The following is a 12283-nucleotide window of genomic DNA, read 5'->3' as shown; positions in this document are numbered from 1 at the left end:
TGTGTGAGTGTGTGTGACCGTGCGTGAGTGTGTGTGAGTGTGACTGTGTGTGTGTGACCGTGTGTGTGTGTGTGACCGTGTGTGTGTGACCGTGTGTGTGTGACCGTGAGTGTGTGAACGTGTGTGTGTGACCGTGTGTGTGTGTGTGACCGTGAGTGTGTGACCGTGTGTGTGTGTGAGAGTGTGTGACCGTGTGTGTGTGTGTGTGTGTGTGTGCGTGACTGGGTGTGTGTGTGTGTGTGTGTGTGTGTGTGTGCGTGACCATGTGTGCGTGTGTGTGTGTGTGTGTGAGATCATAAAGTAACAGAATTGAATCCGGATTGTCCCAGTGGAGGATAACAAAGTGTACTTATAGTGTTATAAGATCTCAGTCTGTAACAGAAAGCACTGTGAAAATGCAAGTAATTTAAAAAGAATTGTATTACGCACAAGCTGCCGCAAAATGATTTCGTGTTTAAGATAAAGCAAATACTTTCAAAGTATATATTTTCCTAACATGTAACCAAACTGTACCTAGTGCAGACGTTTGTCGAAGTGCCCGCCCATTGAGAGCGGGCACTCCAGAACTCTGTAGATAACCCCTCTACATTACCTGCCAAAAAGAATCAATATTTGTCCTAATGAAGCTTTAAGTGACTCCATCACTTCAAGCCTATCCTGGCTCCCGTGAAAGCCTTTGTATTCGGTGATTGACTGATTACAGAAATGTACACTTCATTCTCCCTCCTTCGGCTTCACAGCGCTAGAACAGAGAGCAGGGTGCAAGGACCTCTGGTGCCTCAGAGGAATGGCCTTGGAGAAAGAGGAAAGCAGAGAGATCCATGGGTTTGCATGGACGAGATGGACCAGGAGAGGGGGTGCTGTTTGGGGCACAGGCAGAGCTTGCTTCGAGAGATGCCCTGAGGAAAGTGGGCCGATACTGGGTCTTGTTTTAATTGGCCGTCACTGTCATTTGTGCAGCAGGTGCAGTGAGCCTGGGGCAAGGGGTGGGGTGAGCCACTGCAACCGCATGATGGCCGTCTTACTTGAAAAACAGACGTGGGGGGTCATTTTCGTTGCCCATATTAAGCTCCAGGTCACCACTGCTGCATAAGGCACAGCCCCCGTCCCCCCGGCAGCAGGCGGTGAGAAGTGGGGCTGGCGTACCCCTCCTTTTTCAAACTATGGGGCACACAGACCCCTCTGATCCTCAGTCCTTTAAGTCAAGGCACAGTAGAGTCGGCAGCGGACACAGCCTGCTTTGGAGGGCTGCAGGTAACAGTGTTGTAGCAGGTGCAGTAGCACCGGGGCCCAAAGGTGTGAGGAGCCGACGAAGCCCCCATTATTGCTGTTTGACTTCCCTTCCTTGCTTGCATTAGTGCCTAGTGCACTCTTGCTGTGCCAGTGTTACTGAGCAAACAGTAAATTGTGCCCTGCCATGCACTGCTTATGACCTCATACATTACATCACTCAAGACATATAAAATGACACTATTGATGACATCACTGATGATATCTCACATGTTTGTGGGGACCAAGCATATGCCCTTACAATAAAGTTGAACAGAAAACAACACCAAAACAAGCATTAGCAAAGCCAAAAGAAAGACGTATTAGCTTTGCCAATGCTTGTTCATGCATGGTAAATGATTCTGCCATTCATCAATATGACATTTCCCCACTCACTGAAGTGTCTTAAACAAGTGGCACAAAGGCTCAGTCCTTTAAAAGGGTTAAATTTTTAGGTCTCGTCTATTCCATCCTACAGTAAGGCTTTCGAAAAGTCTATCCAACTGCGGATCGAGTACGGTCATGTGAGACAGGCGCGTGCACAGGAATCTGCTCCCCCTATCCCTCCCACAAAGCAAGACAAGACAAGAACATCAAAGCGACCGCAGCCGCTCTGATTCCATTTGCCACCAGCCACTTCACGCGGCCTGCAGTTCATAAACAGGACCATCTGCTTGTGAATCGGAATGCTGGCATGATTGCCCAGCCCCCCTCCCAACGCCCCTTTCCTCTGCCCGTCTATGTTTTCCAATACGTCTTACTAAAACCTAGAGTGGCACATGCATTCTTTTGTCGTCTCTTTTGCTGCTCAGCTTCAACCGGTGCCCGACATCGCACCACAGTTCTACGCTCCTCACATGTATCGCCCTGCCCCACCGGAGCTCTGTTTACCACCACTGCATGGCCCCAGCCCCTCTGAAACTTTGCAAAAGTGTCACTGCTGTTAAATCTACCACTCTACCGCCCTCTCTCTACCGCCCTCACTCTACCGCCCTCTCTCTACCGTCCTCACTCTACCGTCCTCACTCTACCGCCCTCACACTACCACTCTCACTCTACCACCCTCACTCTACCACTCTACCCTCCTCACTCTACCGCCCTCACTCTACCGCCCTACCGCCCGCCCTCACTCTACCGCTCTACCGCCCTCACTCTACTTCCCTCACTCTACCACTCTACTGCCTCACTCTACTGCCCTCACTCTACCACTCTACCGCCCTCACTCTACTGCCCTCACTCTACCACTCTACCGCCCTCACTCTACCTGCCTCACTCTACCACTCTACCGCCCTCACTCTACCACCCTCAATCTACCACGCAACCGCCCTCACTCTATCACTCTACCCTCCTCACTTTACCCTCCTCACTCTACCCTCCTCACTCTACCACTCTACCCTCCTCACTCTACCACTCTATTGCCCTCACTCTACCGCCCTCACTCTACCGCCCTCACTCTACCGCCCTCACTCTACCGCCCTCACTCTACCACTCTACCGCCCTCACTCTACCGCCCTCACTCTACCACTCTACCGCCCTCACTCTACCGCCCTCACTCTACCACTCTACCGCCCTCACTCTACCACTCTACCGCCCTCACTCTACCACTCTACCGCCCTCACTCTACCGCCCTCACTCTACCGCCCTCACTCTACCACTCTACCGCCCTCACTCTACCGCCCTCACTCTACCACTCTACCGCCCTCACTCTACCACTCTACCGCCCTCACTCTACCACCCTCACTCTACCGCCCTCACTCTACTACTCTACCGCCCTCACTCTACTACTCTACCACCCTCACTCTACCACTCTACCGACCTCACTCTACCGCCCTCACTCTACCGCCCTCACTCTACCACTCTACCGCCCTCACTCTACCGCCCTCACTCTACCACTCTACCGCCCTCACTCTACCACTCTACCGCCCTCACTCTACCACTCTACCGCCCTCACTCTACCGCCCTCACTCTATCACTCTATTGCCCTCACTCTACCGCCCTCACTCTACCGCCCTCACTCTATCACTCTACCCTCCTCACTCTACCCTCCTCACTCTACCACTCTACCCTCCTCACTCAACCACTCTATTGCCCTCACTCTACCGCCCTCACTCTACCACTCTACCGCCCTCACTCTACCGCCCTCACTCTACCGCCCTCACTCTACCACTCTTCCGCCCTCACTCTACCGCCCTCACTCTACCACTCTACCGCCCTCACTCTACCACTCTACCGCCCTCACTCTACCACTCTACCGCCCTCACTCTACCGCCCTCACTCTACCACTCTACCGCCCTCACTCTACCACTCTACCGCCCTCACTCTACCGCCCTCACTCTACCGCCCTCACTCTACTACTCTACCGCCCTCACTCTACTACTCTACCACCCTCACTCTACCACTCTACCGACCTCACTCTACCGCCCTCACTCTACCGCCCTCACTCTACCACTCTACCGCCCTCACTCTACCGCCCTCACTCTACCACTCTACCGCCCTCACTCTACCACTCTACCGCCCTCACTCTACCACTCTACCGCCCTCACTCTACCGCCCTCACTCTATCACTCTATTGCCCTCACTCTACCGCCCTCACTCTACCGCCCTCACTCTATCACTCTACCCTCCTCACTCTACCCTCCTCACTCTACCACTCTACCCTCCTCACTCAACCACTCTATTGCCCTCACTCTACCGCCCTCACTCTACCACTCTACCGCCCTCACTCTACCGCCCTCACTCTACCGCCCTCACTCTACCGCCCTCACTCTACCACTCTTCCGCCCTCACTCTACCGCCCTCACTCTACCACTCTACCGCCCTCACTCTACCACTCTACCGCCCTCACTCTACCACTCTACCGCCCTCACTCTACCACTCTACCGCCCTCACTCTATCACTCTACCCTCCTCACTCTACCCTCCTCACTCTACCCTCCTCACTCTACCACTCTACCCTCCTCACTCAACCACTCTATCGCCCTCACTCTACCGCCTTCACTCTACTGCCCTCACTCTACCTCCCTCATGCCCTCACTCTACCGCGCTCACGCCCTCACTCTACCGCCCTCACTCTACTGCCCTCACTCTACCACTCTACCGCCCTCACTCTACCATTCTACCACCCGCAGGCCCTCACTCTACTGCCCTCACTCTACAACTCTACCCTTCTCACTCTACCACTCTATTGCCCTCACTCTACCGCCCTCACTCTACCACTCCACTGCCCTCACTCTACCGCCCTCACTCTACCACTCTACCGCCCTCACTCTACCATTCTACCACCCGCAGGCCCTCACTCTACTGCCCTCACTCTACAACTCTACCCTTCTCACTCTACCACTCTACCACCCTCACTCTACCACTCTAACGCCCTCACTCTACCGCCCTCGCTCTACCACTCTACCGCCCTCACTCTACCATTCTACCGCCCTCACTCTATCACTCTACCCTCCTCACTCTACCACTCTACCCTCCTCACTCAACCACTCTACCCTCCTCACTCTACCACTCTACCCTCCTCACTCTACCACTCTACCATTCTACCGCCCTCACTCTCTACCGCCCTTCCTCACTCTACCGTCTACCGCCCTCCCTCACTCTATCGCCCTCCATCACTCTATCTATTGCCCTCCCTCTATCGCCCTCTGTTGGACCCGGCCTCATGGCGTGGTCCTACCCCTCCCGCATGGCGGGCCCAGGACGATATCCGCCCTCCACCAGACCTCGGGCGGCCCCTTCGGCCCGATCCTGCACGCCCCAACCCCACAGGGCCGGCTACCATCCCGGTCCACCAGCGCAGGCCTGACCCCAGCGTAGGCCCATCCCGACCTCAGCACGAGGCCGTGCCCGACTCCATCTTGGACCCGCCACGTCACAACCACGTGGCCTCGGCCCCAGCCCAGGCCCCAGAGAAGCCCCGACATCGAGGCACCAAGATCCACCCAGGTGGTCGAGTAGCCACTCGACAGATCCCGGAGGAAGGGGAGTTTCGATGGGCCTCCAGCCGTCCCCGGACGCCTGGTATTGATCGCCCTCCGGCCTCCCTGGGCGCTGGCTCCACCCCCCTGCTGGGTGTCTGGACACCATCATCCCGGCCCCTCTGACCCCCAGGCGCGAGGGTCCGGACTTCAAAGACCTCCAGACCTATATCTGGGCCAGCCCTGGATTAAGACTTCAGTTGTATCCTGGACTGGAAGCCCTGCTGACGCTGTCACGGCCGACACCAGACAAACTCATCCGTAACCCGACGACCTTCTGAGAGCCTGCTGGCGCTGCCGCGGCCTAACTTGCTGAACCTTCCGAGAGCCTGCTGGCGCTGCCGCGGCCTATCTTGCTGAACCATCTGAGAGCCTGCTGGCGCTGCCGCGGCCTACCTTGCTGAACCTTCCGAGAGCCTGCTGGCGCTGCCGCGGCCTACCTTGCTGAACCTTCCGAGAGCCTGCTGGCGCTGCCGCGGCATACCTTGCTGAACCTTCCGAGAGCCTGCTTGCGCTGCCGCGGCCTATCCTGTCGAACCATCTGAGAGCCTGCTGGCGCTGCCACGGCCTACCTTGCTGAACCTTACGAGAGCCTGCTGGCGCTGCCGCAGCATACCTTGCTGAACCAACTGAGAGTCTGCTGGCGCTGCCGCGGCCTACTTCGCTGAACCACCTTGCAAGCCTGCTGGTGCTGCCGCGGCTCGAACATCTCGAAACCCCCCAGCTCGAGGATTGAGAGCTGTGCGTAGGATATCCCTTCCTCCGCCCAGAGTAAGACTGTCCCGCTACCTTACCCCCCTTTACGAGACTTTCCAGATCCCTCGATCTGCTTGTGCATACTGCCAAGAACCAGCAACCGTTTATTCCCTATAAAAGCTTGAGAACTTAACTTCTTGTGTGGTGTCCATCTGTAGTGTTGTGATTACTCTGCTGTACGATCCTAGGAGAGGACCCTCATTCAGGAGGCCTCTCAGCAACCGCTCGGCTACTCCTCGACGGAGAGGTGGACCTAGGGGTGGTCAGTCAGACATCTTCTGCCTCCCCCGGGGACGCCTTTCTAACACCCTCCCTCTATCTATCTACCGCCCTCCCTCACTCTACCGTCTACCGCCCTCGCTCACTCTATCGCCCTCCCTCACTCTATCTATTGCCCTCCCTCTATCGCCCTCCCTCTATCTATCTATCGCCCTCCCTCTATCGCCCTCCCTCTATCTAGCGCCCTCCCTCTATCTATCGCCCTCCCTCTATCTAGCGCCCTCCCTCACTCTATCGCCCTCACTCACTCACTCTATCGCCCTCACTCCATCTATCGCCCTCCCTCACTCTATCGCCCTCACTCTATCTATCGCCCTCCCTCACTCTATCGCCCTCCCTCACTCTATCGCCCTCCCTCACTCTATCGCCCTCACTCTATCTATCGTCCTCCCTCACTCTATCTATCGTCCTCCCTCACTCTATCTATCGTCCTCACTCTATCTATCGTCCTCCCTCACTCTATCTATCGCCCTCACTCTATCTATTGTCCTCCCTCCCTCTATCTATCGTCCTCCCTCACTCTATCGCCTCCCTCACCCTATCGCCCTCCCTCACTCTATCGCCCTCACTCTATCTATCACCCTCCCTCCCTCTATCTATCGTCCTCCCTCACTCTGTCGCCCTCCCTCACTCTATCTATCGTCCTCCCTCACTCTACCGCCCTCACTCTATCTATCGCCCTCCCTCACAATATCTATCGCCCTCCCTCACTCTATCTATCGTCCTCACTCTATCGCCCTCACTCTATCTATTGTCCTCCCTCCCTCTATCTATCGTCCTCCCTCACTCTATCGCCTCCCTCACCCTATCGCCCTCCCTCACTCTATCGCCCTCACTCTATCTATCGCCCTCCCTCCCTCTATCTATCGTCCTCCCTCACTCTGTCGCCCTCCCTCACTCTATCTATCGTCCTCCCTCACTCTATCGCCCTCCCTCACTCTATCGCCCTCACTCTATCTATCGCCCTCCGTCTATCTCCCTCCCTCCCTCTGTCTATCGCCCTCCCTCTATCTATCGCCCTCCCTCTATCTATCGCCCTCCCTCACTCTATCTATCGTCCTCCCTCACTCTATCGTCCTCCCTCACTCTATCTATCGCCCTCCCTCACAATATCTATCGTCCTCCCTCACTCAATCGCCCTCCTTCACTCTATCGCCCTCCCTCACTCTATCGCCCTCACTCTATCGCCCTCCGTCTATCTCCCTCCCTCCCTCTGTCTATCGCCCTCCCTCTATCTATCGCCCTCCCTCTATCTATCGCCCTCCTTCACTCTATCTATCGTCCTCCCTCACTCTATCGTCCTCCCTCACTCTATCGCCCTCCCTCACAATATCTATCGTCCTCCCTCACGCAATCGCCCTCCCTCACTCTATCGCCCTCACTCTATCTCCCTCCCTCCCTCTGTCTATCGCCCTTCCTTTATCGCCCTCCCTCCCTCAATCTGTTGCCCTCCCTCTATCGCCCACCCTCTATCTATCGCCCTCCCTCTATATATCTATCGCCCTCTATCTATCTATCGCCCTCCCTCTATCGCCCTCCTTCTATCTATCGCCCTCCCTCTATCTATCGCCCTCCCTCTATCTATCGCCCTCCCTCTATCTATCGCCCTCCCTCTATCTATCGCCCTCCCTCTATCTATCTGTCGCACTCACTCTATTTATCTATCGCACTCACTCTATCTATCGCACTCTATCGCATCACCACCGCATCACTCAGCACCACCACAGCTTCACTAAAGGGCACAACAACATCACTATGCACTACCACAGCATCACTGAACGCCACAGCATCACTCGTCGCCACCACAACATCACTCAGCGCCACCACAGTATCAATCTGTGCAACCATTCTACAACAACTGGTTCAAATATGTTCTCTCAATGTTTCAAGCTTTATTACAAATGTCACAAAAATATGTTAATATTTCACTTCTGTTCTTGGATTTTCGTCACAATAAAATACACTGAACATAATCTTCACAAAAGTTATTTACAAAAGTTTAAGCTATTGCCATTATAAATTACAATAACTTTTATTTAAGTATTCATTATTTAAAAACATTAAAAGCTATTGTTACTTGTAATATCAATACATCTAAGTCACGTAAATACAGCACATATTGCAATAACAAATGCGATAGGTGTCACATTTGCGAAAGTTAAAACTATTGGAATTGTAAATGAAAAATCTATTAATTTAGCTATTATCAAAACCAACACATAAATACAAAATGTGTCATTTACAGTAACAGTAGCTCAAACTTTCCTAATGCAAGACCTATTGCATTGCAAATGCTTGTTAATATTGGACTCAAGGTTCCGTACAGCTCTTGGGTGGAAAGCCCTGGATGGCCGCTGATTGTCTGGATCATTTCAGTGTATTTAATTTATTCCTTCATTAAGTGCCGAAGTGGATAGGGCACCGTTAAAATCAAATGCAAAAACAACAGTTGGTGGACAGAATGCAGAACAATGTCATGCATTCACCCCAGTACAGAGATCTGGGCCTAAATCCATTGTTTTTTTGCTCACCGTGCCATTCCAGTTTGAACCTAGCCATATGCAAATCAGTCTTGACCCTGTGCCCCTTGGGAACAGTCCAGCCGAACTGCCAAGCCAGGTCCTCCCTGGACTGGAAGCAAGCTTCCGAGGACCGGTTTCTGGCTTTCAGCCCTCATCAGCCTGGATAGCTTGATTCCAGTGGCATGGAGAGCACGGGACTCACGTCTGAGCATACCCGTCCCACTCGGGGTGACAAATGTAAAAACAACAGTTGATGGTCAGAATGCAGAACAATGTCATGCATTCACCCCAGTACAGAGATCTGGGCCTAAATCCATCGTTTTTGCTCACCATGCTGTTCCAGTTTGAACCCAGCCATATGCAAATCTGTCTTGACCCTGTGCCCCATGGGAACTGTCCAGCCCGAACTGCCAAGCCAGGTCCTCCCTGGACTGGAAGCAAGCTTCCGAGGACCGGTTTCTGGCTTTCAGCCCTCATCAGCCTGGATAGCTTGATTCCAGTGGCATGGAGAGCACGGGCAGGGCTAAAGAACGGTGATGGATTAAACCCAGATCTGTTGACTGAGTGTGAGTGTTTGATTGGTTCAGATTCTCCGTCCATCACCACCCCCTTTTGTACCGCTTTGTTCGCCATAAGTGTGGCAGGGTATGCTCAAACGTGAGTCCCTTGCTCACTTTGCCACTGGATTCAAGCAAGCCTGGCTGAAGACGGCTGTAATGCCAGAAACCGGTCCTAGGAAGTTTGAATCCGGTCCAGGGAAGGCATGGCTTGGCAGCTCGGGCTGGACTGTTCCCATGAGGCACAGGGTCAGACTGATTTGCATATAGCCATGTCTGAACTGGGGTGGCAGAGTGGGCTAAAGAACGGTGATGGGTTAAACCCAGATCTGTTGACTGGGTGTGAGTGTTTGATTGGTTCAGATGCTCCGTCCATCACCACCCCCTTTTGTACCGCACCATTAAAAACAAAGCAGCCGACAGACATATTTCAATAAATAGCAGTAATAGCTAATACACAATCTGAAGTAAAGGAAAGGAAAGAAAACATGGAAAAAATAACAATTCATCAATAATTCAATCTGAGAAAGCCAGGTTAGAAAAGTAAAGGTGTTACTTAGAGTTTGTCGCAGCGGGCATTGCTCGAAGCATGGTGAATGTCTGGTCGGTCATACTTAAAGTGCTGGTGACTATAATGCACTTATAATACAGCAAACTGGACACCTGTCACTTCTTCAAGAGTCACCCAGTCCAACAAAATTCGAGCAAGGCCCAAAGTCCTCAACAGCTGGAGGTGAAAGGCGGGAAAGACTAGAACACGGTGAATATTTACAGGAGGTGAAGCCAAAGACAGGGGAGCAGCTGTGGAGAGGGCCTATTGGAGGAAGCAGCACACCTAGAAGCGTCTAGAGCATGCCCTAGGGCCTCCAAGGCTGGGAGAAGTTAGGTACACGTCTACAACTGGTTAAAAAATGAGGCTTTTATAGGAGATCATATTGCAGATGAAACAAAAGAGTACAATATTCCTGGAAATGGAGTAACAGCACATGTGAGAGAAGTGAAAGAGATTCTGCAAAAAACAAGTTAGTGGTGAAGTTACTGTACAACCTCTTCGACCTTTAGAGCTAAGATTTGCTGTCCAACATCCAGTTCGGGCTGAACTGTTCCCATGAGGCACAGGGTCAGACTGATTTGCATATAGCCATGTCTGAAATGGGGTGGCAGAGTGGGCTAAAGAACGGTGATGGATTAAACCCAGATCTTTTGACTGGGTGTGAGTGTTTGATTGGTTCAGATGCTCCGTCCATCACCACCCCCTTTTGTACCACTCTGTCCACCATCCATGGCCTCGTGAGCTCTTATCAAGCCTATGAATGAAACGACCCGCAGGAAACAGGAGGTCTGGGGAGGAGCAGGCCTTCCTGCAGCCAACTCTCAGCCAGAAAGATGCCACCCAAAGCACGTCAGACAATAGCATCATCAACAGACTCAACATCTGCAAAATGGGAAGGACCACTGAGTGACCAGCATTTCAACGCAGGCTCAGACACAGCTTGAGGCAGTCGCTTTTAACAGGGAGGCCTTCTAAAGGGAGAGAGTGTAACGGAGGTATGTACACATAGTGTACACCCCCATCAGTTATCCTAACAGGAGTAGGTGCACTTGAACAGTGAAACAGACCCTGCATGGAGACGCAGACCTCCACGAGTGTCTCACCAGACTCTTGACTGGTCTTTGTGCTGCACTCGACGCCATCGCCCTTGAACAAGATGTCGCGGCCGACGCACTGGACGTACGGAGTAAGAAGAGGGATGTAAAGACCTCATCATGTCATGTTATGTTATGGGTGGTTTTGTAGCGCGCTCAATTACTCTGGAGTATCGTGGCGCGAAAAAAGACGCGGAGAGGCAGAAACTACAGATAGCAGAGGGAAATTGAAAGTGTCATTTTAAAGAGATGGGTCATGTGAGGAGGATCTGACCCAATCAGGAAGCTGCCTGGGGTCCAGAGGCCCCCCACTGAGACAGGGCCAAGGAGCCCAATCTGAGAAGACAAACAGTGGTCTCCAAACCCCTCCGTCAATTGAAATCAACTTTCCGCGCTGAAAGAGCGAGGCCTGGTTTACTTATAAACTTGTCAGTAACATCCATCTGCTAAGTTAACCAAGGTGAGAAGGAGTCTTCACTAGCACCTGTGACTCCCACGAGGGATACCCCACCTCTCCCCCAGCAGGTCACACTAATGTTTGCTGAAGAATACTCTAATGACTCACTGTAAAGTCCACAACTGATCTTAACTGCCCGCCAAGCAGCTCGCCTTGTCGTCAGCGCCTTAACCCACCGCGACGAAGTGGCGTGTTGCGTCTCGCGTGGACCCCAGAGTCTAGGGTCTGGCGTGGACCGCATAAACGACGTGGCCGAAGCTGCCCTGCTGGACACTGACTTACCGTCACAGATGTGAGGGAGGATCCAGCTGTCTGTCCGTCTGTCTGCGGGCCTGAGAGCAGAGGGAATGGGACTTTGACACAAGACGCGTGGAGCAGAGCTTAGGTTAAGCAGTAAAAGGGTTGGGTCTCCATGCAGGTCACCTGCACGCCATCAGCCAGCCATATCAGGCAGGGGGGGTCACTTCACACCCTCACTTCAATGTTCACACGGCTGGAGTACAACTCTGAAAAGAAGGAGTGGAAACATGCTAGTAAAAAGTACAGAAGGCCTGTAACCCTTTCACTCCACACCGGGTTAAAATCAAACTTCTCACAGATTATTAACAGCACTGAAAACAAATAGCCAAGTTCACTTTTGGAAAAGAGACTGATCATTCAAAATATATTTTTTAATTCAAGAATATTTGAATTAATGAGACTCAATCAGCAAGTAAACAGTAGTAGTCACCCCTCAAGAGTGTTGTAACACAAGCCTAGTCTGTTGTCAATAGTGTTTAGATTTCCACTCTGCTAGGACTGGGACCTTTAGTCCTATGCC

The 12283-nt window shown here is 52.7% G+C and overlaps 1 protein-coding gene across 2 annotated transcripts in view; it reads right to left on the bottom strand.

The window, feature by feature from the left end:
- Window positions 1-11971, bottom strand: part of TMLHE (trimethyllysine hydroxylase, epsilon) — a 123209-nt gene extending 111238 nt beyond the window's left edge. Inside the window, exon 1 of one of the 2 annotated variants that reach the window (XM_078664063.1) lies at window positions 11746-11971. The gene's annotated coding sequence lies outside the window, so the exon portion shown is untranslated. The remainder of the gene's footprint in view (window positions 1-11745) is intronic. The other variant, XM_078664062.1, reaches the window with a different exon arrangement.
- Window positions 11972-12283: the final 312 nt, after the last annotated feature.

Source organism: Lissotriton helveticus, chromosome 10 (assembly GCF_964261635.1).
Source record: "Lissotriton helveticus chromosome 10, aLisHel1.1, whole genome shotgun sequence".
Classification (NCBI taxonomy): Eukaryota; Metazoa; Chordata; class Amphibia; order Caudata; family Salamandridae; genus Lissotriton; species Lissotriton helveticus.
Note: the sequence above shows the minus strand (reverse complement) of the source record. Positions and strands in the feature narration are given on the sequence as shown.